The 13,399-nt window shown below is 39.4% G+C and overlaps 1 long non-coding RNA gene across 1 annotated transcript; it reads left to right on the top strand.

Moving 5' to 3' along the window:
• The first annotated feature begins 3,883 nt into the window (after nucleotides 1–3,883).
• LOC132620995 (uncharacterized) lies at nucleotides 3,884–5,567 on the top strand. Its single transcript, XR_009575398.1, has 3 exons — nucleotides 3,884–4,195; nucleotides 4,690–4,736; nucleotides 5,317–5,567. It is a non-coding gene; the product is annotated as an uncharacterized LOC132620995 (long non-coding RNA).
• Nucleotides 5,568–13,399: the final 7,832 nt, after the last annotated feature.

Genomic DNA, 13,399 nt, shown 5'->3' with positions numbered 1-13,399 from the left:
GGTCATTTTCCTAAATGCCCTGTAGCCTCTTGTTTATTAGCGTGGCGCGCAACACACCATAAACAAGACTCTACTAGACACGGCTCGTAGACACTTCCTAGGGCAAACTGCTCTGATACCACTTCTGTCATGACCCAGCCTGGGGCCGCGACGGGTACCCGGAGCCATTACCGAGCACTGCTTACTCTACTGCTTGTCTCGCTCATTTAATACTCTTTTATCAATTTTACATACCAATTGTAGGAAAATCATATTTAATCAAATATAAATACTTTATATACATTTTCCCCTTGGCCATCAAAATAACATACATACATATGAAAACATCTTGTGAGACCATCTAACCCACACTGCGTATCTACGAGCCTCTACTAACATAATGAATACATGGACGGAACAAGACTCCGTCATGCCCAAAATATGCATGTATGAATGTACATCAAAAGAATAGTCATAAGCACCTCCGAACAATGGAGTGTTATCTATCAGCTGACAGCTACTGAGGACCTGGACCAAGCTCTCCTCCCTGTCTACCTGTGGGCATGAACACAGCGTCCGAAGAAAGGACGTCAGTACGAATATTGTACCGAGTATGAGAGGCATACATAATGAAAGGAAACATCAATAATATGAGGATAACATCAACATGAGACATCTGGATCTGACTAACTTACTCATACTCATCATCATGACATGTATGCATCATATGCAAGCTTCCCGTCCATGCCGGAACGGTGTGATAATCAATAATATTATCCCTCGTCCAGGCCTCCCGCGTCCGGGGTACCATCTCATGCCGCCCACTAGTGGTGTCTGCCCACGCCCGTAGGTCGTGGTGTATCCGTATCGCCGCCCGCCGAAGCGGTGTCTGCCCGGCCAACTAGGCTTGGTGTGAATGCAATCATGACATGCTTAATGTAAATACTCATAGTAATATGCTTATCATAAAATACTTATCTTATCATAATGCGTATATATGACTCATGATCAACCTTACTCTATCGGGGTGACGTAAGGTCGTGATCCCCCGATTACATTATGGAACCATCATGGACATTCTGCCTCACCTTGAAAGGACTAGTACATAAGGTGAGTGTAGGCAAGGAATAACATCATCATCATTCTAGTGTCATCATATCGTATAACTTATCTCATATAGACATTCATAGGTATAAGCTTTTAACTTCTTAGAATGCAAGAACTCATGAAAGGAATAGGGATTCAAGTTAAAAGATTCATGCCATTAGAAAGAAGGACTAGCCTCACATACCTTGGTCGTTTAGCTAAGATATCGCTCACTTGTTCTCCGTCGATATCACGTCGTTACCTTCATAAGAGAATTCGTATCAACATTAGTAACTGACTATAAGAACGCGTCGCTAATTCTAGGAGAAGTCGGACAACGCTTCCTTCGCTCATACCACTTTTCTCATGTTTTACATTAACTCCCAACATTCATAATATTACTCGCAATATCATAATCGACAATCGTCATTTACGTACATTTGGCAAAATCCACCATTTTCCTCCAATTTTTCCTTATTTCTACTTCTAGCTCGTCCTTTCGTTTTCATGCGTTTAAATGCTTGTTTCGTGATATAAACATCATTTATAACGTATTAGTACTCACAACACTTCAATATTCATAGTTCAATTCCACTATCATTCACTTATGTCACTATTCACTCAATAATGACCCATTTCTATGTTCTTCTACATTTCAAGTGTCTAAGCTTTCCAATACTTCAAACAACATGGAACAATCATGAAACTTACCTTGGATGATGGTTGAGCAATCCTTAAGTTGAAATACTTCAATTAGCCAAAACCCTAGTTCCACCTTCTTGGGAATTTCTTGACTTAGAAGATCCTTTGATGTGTTCTTACACTTATTTTCATGAATTTGGTGTTGATAATCTTAGGTTTCCTTGGATTTTCTTGCTATTCTTAGAGTTGAAGTGTTGAAGAACACTCTAGAGTTTTCTTGAAGTGTTGGATGAAAAATGACGTGAAATGGGCTTAAGTTCCCTTTTAATAATTCAAAATCTGGTCTTTAATGAAAATTTATCGGGATGAACAGTGGTCGTAAACCACCATGTACGGACCGTATTTTGATTTACGGTCCGTCCACTATGGTCGTATTTAACCATTTCAAAGACAGAAAGTTTTGGCTGATGGAAATGGTAGTTTACGACCTGGTTTACGGACCGTAAACCAGTTTACGGGCCGTAAACTGGGTCTTATTTAACCATATCATCACTGGGCAGAACTTGAGATTTTTGGCCAGTTGAAGGACGATTGCACTATACGGTCCGTAAATCACTTTACGGGCCGTATAGTGCCATATACGACCACTGGACAGAAAATTTTTCGTGACTTTCTTATTTTTCAAAAATTCTTAATTAGCCATTCCCGACTTAATAAAACATCATTCACTCAACTTTTCATCATTCCACTCATCATACAAGTACGGAAAAATTTCCGAGGATTAACAAGTAGCCCTGGTGTATGTATTGCTGTGCTAGTCTAGAGGACGATTAGCCTCCGTGGGATAATAGCCCCGGTGTATGTGTTGTTGTGCTAGTCCAGAGGACGAGTAGCCTTCGTGGGATAATAGCCCCGGTGTATCTGTTGTTGTGCAAGTGCAGAGGACAATTAGCCCCCGTGTGATAATAGCCCCGGTATATCTGTTGCTGTGCTAGTCCAGAGGACAATTAGCCTCCGTGGGATAATAGCCCCGGTGTATCGAATGATTGTTCGCCTGTGAGTCGGCATGTGTTGATCTTTTGGTTGCCTGTGAGTGGCTTGTGATGCTCGTAAGTTCTTGATTAAAAGACTTAATGTGATAAAAGGTTTGACGGATTTTAATTGTTATATTTCATGTCTATTTCAAACTGTTTTACTACCATTGATTCACAAGTTTTGCTGTAACTATCTTATTTTGATTTATTAACTATTGCCCTTTGGACCTCAGTGAGTACCCAGTACTCAGGCATACTATTGATGTTTTTGATGGTATGTTAGGTAACGAAGAAGAGCAGGTTCGTGATACGCGTACGGAGTTGGAGAACTTTCTGCTTTCCAAACTTGTTGGTGAGCCCACATGTTTTTTCATGGGACACCCCTCATCTTAATTTATTGCTTTTAGTTTCCGGGCTGCGTCCCTGTTACATCCCGTGTTCTCATGCGTTGGAAAGTGTGCGAGTTAAATAATATTAGTAACGGACACGAGGTTATCCCCCAAGCTTATAGGTGGTTAAAGTGATGGTACACATGTATCGTAAGGATTTGAAGTTAAACCAATCGAAGAAAATAAGTTTTGTCGAGGTTCGAAATTTATTTGATGAAATACGGTCCAAGCTATAATATCCCGTAATTTTGAACTAGGAAATTGAACCGTCCAACATGAGAAAATTTACCCGAGCTTGGAGAATTTGATCATATTCAAGCATGCAAATTAAGAGCTCGGTGTATAAAAGGATGAAGTCCCAAAATGATTTTAGGACTTAAAAAGTATGACGACGATAATTGAAAATAATATTTTATGTGTAGCAAATGATGCTAGTACTATACCACATGAGTATAATAATGAGTATATAAGTACTATTTAAGTGAATTGAGGTCAAGAAATTAATTGTATGTGTAAGGATAAATTTTGGCGTGCCGAGAACAAGATAATTAATGGAGAAATATTTGAAATATATTCCATGTGCAATCATCCACGTGCCATGATGTAAAATAAAGCACCAAATGACCATGCATTAAGATGCACAGGTGGCATCTTTAAAATGATAGCATTTATTATGGGTGAATTATATATGCATTGACCCCATGGTTTTTAATAGAGGAAATGGCAGGAAAATTCCTACGGATATGAGGCAATATGGCCACCTTTCTTTGAAAGTAAAAACATCATTATATTAGTAAGCATTTCACGTTAGCCTATCCTTTTACACACTTGATGAACATCATTATATTAGCAAGCAGCAAGCATTTCACGTTTTGGAAAGATTAGCAACGTTAACGCTGTTGTGTTTTATTTATTTCAAGGAAGAATAATGTAATCTTTCTCAAGAACAACGTATGGATTTTGCTTTATATTTAGATCTCGTTGTTCCGTTCTGTCGTGTTGTCGAATTCGGGCTTTCTTCGAAGTGAAGTAAGGTGGAAGAAGATTAATTTTTTGGCATATGAGGTAAGAATTCTCCTCTACTAGATATATTTAAATTCATCAAGGTCATAGTTAAATCGTGAGACGGGAACTACGAAATTAATTGCGGGAAATTGGATAAATTGTTATTGTTATCGTGTGGGCTATTTGGTGATTGTTATGAGCTACTTTGTGGGCTGGAATATCATGAGAATTGGTTGTAGTGTTAGTTGTTGTTATTTTTGTTGCCGTTATACCGTGTATACACGAAAATAAAGAAGTGTATACACGCATTGGTATACGAATGTATATTGGGCTGTTTTGGAAGTGATTTAAGAATGAATTTAATTCTAGTTTGATATGAAATTGTTGGTATTGTTGTTGGTATTTTGATTGATGTTGTGGCTGAATTGGAATCTCGAGGATTGTTAAGTTTTCAGGGGAAATGCTGCCCGAATTTTTTTAAGTAATGTGCTAGCTTAGGCTTTGGATTTTGAGCGCGCTATAGTTAATACTTGTTATCAATAATGTTGTTGTAGATTGGGAAGCCCGGGATCTGATTTGTGGTTAGCTTGGAGCGGATAAGGTATGTAAAGTTATCCTTTCTTTCTTTTTGGCATGATCCTTATCATATGAACGAACACAATGAGCAAGCAAGTTCCAAAGACTCTGTTCTTAGAGAGTGTAGAGATATTTGTATCGTTGGCCTCCTATGTTTTATGTCCATAACTCCCGGAGACTTTTCATATTAGCTTCTTATGTCACCAGAGGGGTTCAGAGTATCCTTTTCTGAGTTTTACATGTATTTGTATATATTATATTATATTTATGGATCGGGCCGTACGTTCCTCGGCACTAACATATTATATTATATATGGATCGGGCCATACGTTCCTCGGCACTAACATATTATATTGTATATGGATCGGGCTGTACGTTCCACAGCACTATCAGTTATATTATAATCTATGCCTATCATACGCCGTAGAGCCAGTTTCTGTTATATAGAGTTATGCAGATATTCTCAGATGTTAGCCACAGATGCATTCTATTATTGAGGCTGGTTTTCATGATTCATCTGTACTTGATGTTCTTATGCTTTATATACTCAGTACATATTTTGCACTGACCCCCTTTCTTCGGGGGGCTGCGTTTCATGCCCGCAGGTACAGACGCTCGATTCGGTGATCCCTCAGCTTAGGATTTCCAGTCAGCTATCATGGAGAACTCCGTTGTTCCGGAGCCTAGACTTTTGGTACAGATCTTCTGATGTATTTATATATGGTTGTCCAGGGGTACGACGGGGCCCTGTCCCGTCATATTTTACTATGATACTCGTAGAGGTCTGTAGACATATGTGGGTTGTGTATGGGTTATGGTCAGCTGTGTCAATATGATTTGTTCTGGATATTCCCGTATGTAGTGGCAGCCTTTTCGGCTTGCATATTATGTCGTGCTTTGGTTAGCTGTGACTCCTCAGGAGACAGGTTATTATGATATATGGCGTTATGAATCTTTCGGTTGCTTTTACAAGTCTCCATACTGTCCTTAGTTTCAGTCTGACTATATTTAGCAGGTACGTATACGAGTGTCCAGTTCGGACACTAGTCATGGCCCATGGGGTTGGGTCGTGACAGTCCCGAAGTTAGTCTGTTCATTTATTTATCTTAGAAGCTCCATAGATGGTTGTCAGAATTGTGGATAGATTGTCGAAGTCTCGTATTACTTGTTGGGGCGTTAGCCATGTTTATGACTAGTTATTTATATTAGACTTCCGCTGATTTTTTTTTATAAGTGTGAGTATGTTTCCATTTAACCTTAATGTTTGTCTAAGTAAATGCTGAAAGAGTGTTAAAAGATATTAGATGTTTTCTGATTTTACAAGGTGCTTCAAGTGTTTTTCATAGCATCGGATGCCTGTTGCGTCCTGGGTGGGTTTTGGGGTGTGACAAGATTGGTATCAGAGCCTAGGTTTAAAAGTGTCCTAGGATTGGTCTTGTCTGTGTAGCTGTGTCTTGTGGAGTCTTCCTCGTGCAGCCTGATCACCTGCATGATCGAAAGACTACCAGGACATTTTTAGGTGTTTCTCATTCTTCTTTATTTTTTATTATGCTATAGAGTTTGAACTTTTCTCTAGGATTGTTCCGACGTGTTCTTTTCTCATGCGTTGTAGATATGAATTTAACTAGTATTGTACTTTCTAACCTAGCTGACAATGGTGCTATGAGGTGCACATTGGTTGTGCTGCATAATTTGATGGATTGTACAAAGTCACTTGGAATTCTGTAGTAGGTGTTTGGTGATGATTGTAAGGTGTGGTCCCTGATGTTTTGAGACAGGTAATCTTACTATTTATTTTCTTGATGCTTATTCATGGATCAATCCGAGTTCTAATATTTCTTATGTGACTCCGTACTTTGCCCTTGATTTTTGTGTGGAACCTGAACTATTGTTAGAATCCTTTTCTGTTCTAGTGTCCCCGTTATTGCTTCTAGAGTATATAGAGACTGTGTGGTTGTAGTTAAGGGTCGTGAGACTACTACTGATTTGTTTGAATTAGAAATGGTAAACTTTGATGTGATTGGGGATAGACTGGCTTTCCAAGTGTTGTGAAACTCTGGATTCTTAAAAAAAAAATAGTTAGACTTGAATTTCCTGATGAAACCTTTATAGAGTGGGAGAGTGATTGCTAAACCCCGATATAGACTTATTTCGCATCTTAAGACTCACGAAATGACTCACAAAATGAACTCTAAGGGGTGTAGTTACCATCGAGTTGCCGTTAATGGCACTCAGGCCAAAATACCCCCACTTATTCCCTATTCCAGGTATGTGTTGAACCTTCCGGTTATTAAATTCTTGCGAAGCTGTAGACTAGAGGTATGAATTCCTCCTTTTATGTTTAGGCTTGAATGATCTAGTGAATCCTTGTAATGGACAGGTCATTTTCTTGGGTGATTTGTTGTTATGTTGTCTTTGGGATAGATAGTCTTGAAAAAGAACTCTAGAAATTTTGAAAATTTTGACGTTTAGTGAAAAGTTTAGGCCATGACTTTCATTCAAGGACGAATGATCCTGAGAGGGGGATAATGTAACACTCCATAAATACAGGTTAGGTGTGAATATGTTAAATGAGTATTAACGTGACTTATTAGTTGTAAGAAGTCCTATCAAGGTGAATTTGGGAGAAAATAGTCGTTTGAAATTAAGTTGATAAAATTGTCTAAGTCTAGGTAGCCCTGACTTCTAGCTAGTTTACGTGCAAATAAGTTGGGAATTTAAGAAAACATAAAAGTTGTATACATTATGGAGCTCAATTGAAGCTCCGTACTAGGAGATATGCCCATTTTACTGGACACTATGCAGTATGTGCGACTGGCTGCACAAACAAGCTTCAGGTGTGTGATCGCGCCGGAGGCAGTGTTACTGCCTTTGCTGTGCGATCAGCTGCGCGGTTGGGCCTCCAGCTGCATGGTCGTGCATCGAGAACGGCGCTTTAAAATCCTAACTTTGTTATAACTTTTCCCCACTTTGTTTTGGACGACTTTTTGGAGGAAAAGAACCCTAGAGACCTCTCTCAAATCCTAAGGTGAGTTCCTAATACATCTATATCAATTCTACACCTAATTCAATTATGTGACACTAGTTCATCCTTCCAAACCCTAGATTCTTGAAAACTCAAGGAAGGAGAAGAAGGGGGCCTATGGGATTTCGTCTGAAAGGTATGAACTTTTATTTTCCTGCTAGTATTGAAGATTGTTAAGCTAGTATAGAGTATATTATGAGATTAGAATCTACGAATGATTCATAAGAGGTTCAAGAATAGGTTTTAAGGCTTATAAAAAGCCCTAATTTTCGATTAAGGCTAGAAATCCCTAGAGTTGGTTAAAGTTCCAAACTTTGTTACTAATAATCATTGTAGAGCGATTTTTGAACTCAAAAAAATTACGTTTGCTAGCTTTTTGCGGGAATTGAGGTATGTCTATTTTCAAAATCGTTTTGATATATGTATATATGCTTTTAATCCATTGTTTGAAACATGTCTACTTTTAAGAATATTTTGGAAAGCTTGATTGGTCTTGAGAATCCTACTTGATTGTTTGTACAAGTTGAAACCCTAGTTTGGTGGTAGATCTTTGTTGAACTTATTTTCGAATTAAAGGTGATGTTTAAACAAGGTCATGGGCGTGTAGGGTCAAGCCCGCATCGAACCTTATACGAATTATACTATATGGTTGAAATGTGTTTTGCCCCATCATGGGATGATTGAACTTATACTCTAAGGTTGAAGCTTGAAACGTGTTTGCCTTTGAATGGGCGTTCTTGAATTTGAAAATGAATAAGGGATTTGACCAAGATCTCCAACTTGGTTATGACTTGAAATACCTCTATTGTGAGAAAATGACTTTAGAAGTGAATTCAGTTATAAACCATGATTGATGATTCGTTTAATATGCCATGACTTATATCTCTTTGTGTTTGGGCCTATATGGGCAAGCTGTGCTAGTCTAGAGGTCGATTAGCCTTTGTGAGATAATAGTCCTGGTGTATCTGTTGCTGTGCTAGTCCAGAGAACGATTAGCCTCCTTGAGATAATAGCCCCGCTCTATCTATTGATGTGCTAGTGTAGAGGATGATTAGCCTCTGTGAGATAATAGTCCCGATGTATCTATTATTGTGCTAGTCTAGAGGACGATTAGCCTCCATGGGATAACAACCCTAGTGTATCTGTTATTGTACTAGTCCAAAGGACGATTAGCCTCCTTGGGATAATAGCCCTAGTGTATCTATTGTTGTGCTAGTCCAGAGAATGATTAGCCTTCGTGGGATAATAGCCCTGGTGTATCTGTTGTAGTGCTAGTCCAGTAGACGATTAGCCTCCTTAGGATAATAGTATCGGTGCATCTATTGCTGTGCTAGTCCATAGGATGATTAGCCTCTTTGGGATAATAGCCTCAGTGTATCGAATGACTGTTCACCCGTGAGTCAACATGTGTTGATATTTTGGTTGCTTGTGAGTGGCTTGTGATGCTCGTGAGTTCCTGATTAAAAAGACTTAATGTGATAAAAAGTTTGACAGATTGAAATTGTTATATTTCTTGTCTATTTGGTTGTTCACAGAAAGTTCTAATAAGGTTGATAGCGTTTGTTCTATCGCTTACTTTCAAACTGTTTTACTACTATTGATTCACAAGTTTTTCTGTAACTATCTTGTTTTTATTTATTAACTATTGTTCCTTAGGCACTCACTGAGTACCCTCAAGTATACCATTGTTGTTTTTTTATGGTATGTTGGGTAAGGAAGAAGAGCAGGTTCGTGATACGTGTACGGAGTAAGAGAACTTGCTGCTTTCCAAACTTCTTGGTGAGCCCACATGCTTGTTCCTGGGACACCCCTCTATCTTAGTTTATTGCTTTTAGTTTCCGGGGTGCATCCCGAAGTTAGTCTATTCATTTATTTATCTTAGAATCTTCATAGATAGTCGTCAGAATTGTGGTTAGATTGTTGAAGTCTCGTATGACTTGTTCAGGCATTTTCCATGTTTATGACTAGTTATTTATATTAGACTTCCGCTGATTTTCTTATAAGTGTGAGTATGTTTCCATTTAACCTTAATGACTTGTCTAATAAATGCTGAAAAAGTGTTAAAAGAGATTAGATGTTTTCTGATTTTATAAGGTGATTCCGATGTTGTTCATATCATCGAATGTCTGTTGCGTCCAGGGTGGGTTTTGGGGCTTGACAATTTCGGTCTGTCACTGGCAGCTTCGGTATTATTTGATCAGGGCTCTATTTTCTATATGTTTCTACATATTTCTCTATGGGTTTGGATATGATATGTGATCTACTTGATGTTCCTATTTGTGTCTCTACCTTGTCGATAATTTTTTCATAGTAGATCGAGTCTATAGGCCTTATGTGGTTACATTCATGGGTTACGATACTTAGGTAGATTTGGTGATCCTCAGCATGATAGATTTTGATATTATCTTGGGTATGAATTGGTTATCTCTTTATCATGCGATTCTAGACTGTCATGCCAAGTCTGTCACGTTAGCCATGCTAGGTATTCCGAGATTAGAGTGGAAGGGTACTCCTAGTCCTGCTCTCAAGAAGATTATATCATTCCTTCAGGAGAAGAAGTTTTTGGATAAAAGGTGTTTGGCTTAGTTAGTGTATATTCGGGATAAGAGTGCGTATACTCATTCCCTAGAGTCGGTACCGATAGTTAGTGAGTTTTCGAGGGTTTTCTCCATAGATTTACCTGGTATGCCACCTGATTGGGATATTGATTTTTGCATCGATTTGGAGCCAGGCACTCATCCTATTTCTATCCGACCCTATCATATGGCTCTAATTGAGTTGACAGAGTTGAAGAAGCAGTTGCGGGATTTGTTGAGTAGGGGATTCATTAAACCTAGTGTTTCCCCTTGGGGTGCTCCCCTATTGTTCGTGAAGGAGAAAGATGGTACCATGCGGATGTGTATCAACAATCAACAGTTGAAAAAGGTTACTATCCGGAACAAGTATCTGATACCCCGCATTGATGACTTGTTTGTAACCTTCATGATTCATCGGTCATCTATAAGATCGACTTGAGATTGGGCTACCATCAGTTGAAGATTAGAGTAGAGGATATTCCAAAGATAGCCTTTAAGACCCGCTATGGCCACTATGAGTTCTTTGTGATGTCTTTTTGTCTTATCAATGCCCCCACAACCTTCACGAATTTGATGAATGGGATCTTCAAGCCATACTTGGGTTCGTTTGTTATTGTCTTCATTGATGACATCTTGGTAGACTCTCGTAGCAAGGAAGATTATGAGAAGCTTTTGAGGTTAGTACTTGGATTGTTGAGGGAGAAGAAGTTGTATGCTAAAATTTTGAAGTGCGAGTTTTGGCTTAATTCGGTGGCATTCTTGGGGTATGTAGTGTCGAAGGATGGCATCATGGTGGATCCCAAGAAGATTGAGGCAGTTAGAAATTGGGCTAGGCCTACTTCGGTGACTGAGATTTGGAGTTTTGTAGGCTTAGCGAGTTACTATCATCGTTTCATGAATGGGTTTTCATCCATTGCTTCCCATTTGAATTGGTTGGCTTAAAAGAATGTAGCTTTTCAGTGGTCAGATGAGTGTGAAGATAGCTTTCAAAAGCTCAAGGATTTATTGACTTTAGCCCTGATTTTAGCACTATTTGTGTAAGGAAAGGATTTTACCGTTTACTGTGATACTTCTCGGATTTGATTGGGTTGTGTGTTCATGCAAAAAGGTAAGGTGATTGCGTATGCTTCAAGGTAGTTGAAGGTTCATGAGAAGAACTACCCTACTCATGACTTAGAGTTGGCGGTAGTAGTATCTGCTTTGAAGAGTCGGAGACATTACATATATGGAGTTCATTGTGAGGTGTTCACGGGTCATCATAGTCTTCAGCATGTGTTCAATCAGCGGGATCTAAATTCGAGTCAGTGTAGGTGGATGGAGTTGCTCAAGGATTATGACATTACCTTTCTCTATCATCTAGGCAAGGCTAATGTAGTAGTGGATGCGATGAGCTGAAAGACAGTGAGTATGGTTAGCTTGGTGCGTTTGATAGTTGAGGAGCGTCCCTTGGCTATAGAGGTTCAGTGTTTGACTAATAGCATGGTGAGGTTTGATATTTTGGAACCGGGAAAGGTTTTGTCTTGTGTTGAGGTAAGGTCGTCTTTTTTGGAGCAAATTAAAGCACAACAGTTTGAGGATGTGAAACTGTACAAGATTCAAGATAAGGTGTTGAGTTGGGAGGCCAAGGAGTCGATTATTAATGATAAGGATGTTCTGAGGATTAAGGGGCGCGTTTGTGTTCCTCGTATTGGTGGTTTAATAAAGTTGAGTTGATTTTGGAGGAGGCTCATAATTCCAGATATTCCATCCAACATGTTGCTACAAAGATATACCGTGACTTAAGACAACATTATTGGTGGGTAGGATAAAGAGGGATATAGTGTAGTTCGTTTCCCAATGTTTGAATTGCCAGCAGGTTAAGTATGAGCATCAAATACCAAGTGGTACTACTCAAAGGATGCCCATTCTCGAGTGGAAATGGGAGAGGATAGCGATGGACTTTGTGGTAGGTCTACGGAAGACTTTGGGCAAGTTTGATGCCATTTGGGTTATCGTGGATAGATTGACCAAGTCCGCACACTGCATTCTTGTTCAGACTACCTACAATTCAAAAAATTTGACAAGGATCTACATTAGAGAGATTGTCCGATTGCATGGGTTGAACATCTCTATCATTTCGGACAGACGGACTCAGTTCACTTCCCATTTATGGAGGACCTTGTGGAAGGAATTGGAGACCCAGTTGGATCTTAATACCGCTTTGCACCCGTAGATGAATGGTCAGTCTGAGAAGACTACTCAGGTGTTAGAGGATATGTTGCGGGCTTGTGTGATTGATTTTTGTGGTCATTGGGACCAGTTCTTGCCCTTGGCAGAGTTTGCTTACAACAATAGTTATCACACAAGCATTGACATGGCTCCATTTGAGGCCTTGTATGGTAGGAGATGCCATTCTCCGATTGGTTGGTTCTATGCTTTCGAGGTGAGGTCTTGGGGTACAGATTTGTTGGGAGAGTCTTTAGATAAGGTGAATTTGATTCAAGAAAATCTTCTTGCGGCTTAGAGTAGGTAAAAGGAGCATGCAGATCGGAAGGTTCTTGATTTAGAGTTCATGGTTGGTGACTAGGTTCTATTGAAAGTTTCACCCATGAAGGGTATGATGAGATTTGGGACGAACGACAAGCTAAGACCGAGGTTCATTGGCCCTTTTGAGATCCTACGGCGTGTTGGTGAGGTGGCATACGAGTTGGCATTGCCACCAGGTTTAACGAGTGTTCACTCGGTGTTTCATGTTTCCATGTTGAAGAAATACCATACATACAATTCTTATATCATCCATTGGGACCCGGTGCTATTTGATCAGAACCTGTCCTTTAAAGAAGAGCCGGTAGCAATCTTGGATAGGAAAGTTAGGAGGTTGAGATCAAAGGAGATAGCTTCAGTGAAGGTGCAGTGGAAGCACCGTCCAGTTGAGGAGGCTACATGCGAGACCAAGGATAATATGCGTAGTAGATATCCCCAGCTCTTTACCAATTCAAATACCTTTCCTTCGTTTCTTTCTTGTTCGAGGAAGAACATTTGTTTAATTGGTATATGATCTAACAACCCGTTGGGTCGTTTTAGGTATTTTACTCTCTTTCTCCCAAA

This window comes from Lycium barbarum, chromosome 2 (assembly GCF_019175385.1).
Source record: "Lycium barbarum isolate Lr01 chromosome 2, ASM1917538v2, whole genome shotgun sequence".
NCBI lineage: Eukaryota > Viridiplantae > Streptophyta > Magnoliopsida > Solanales > Solanaceae > Lycium > Lycium barbarum.
Note: the sequence above shows the minus strand (reverse complement) of the source record. Positions and strands in the feature narration are given on the sequence as shown.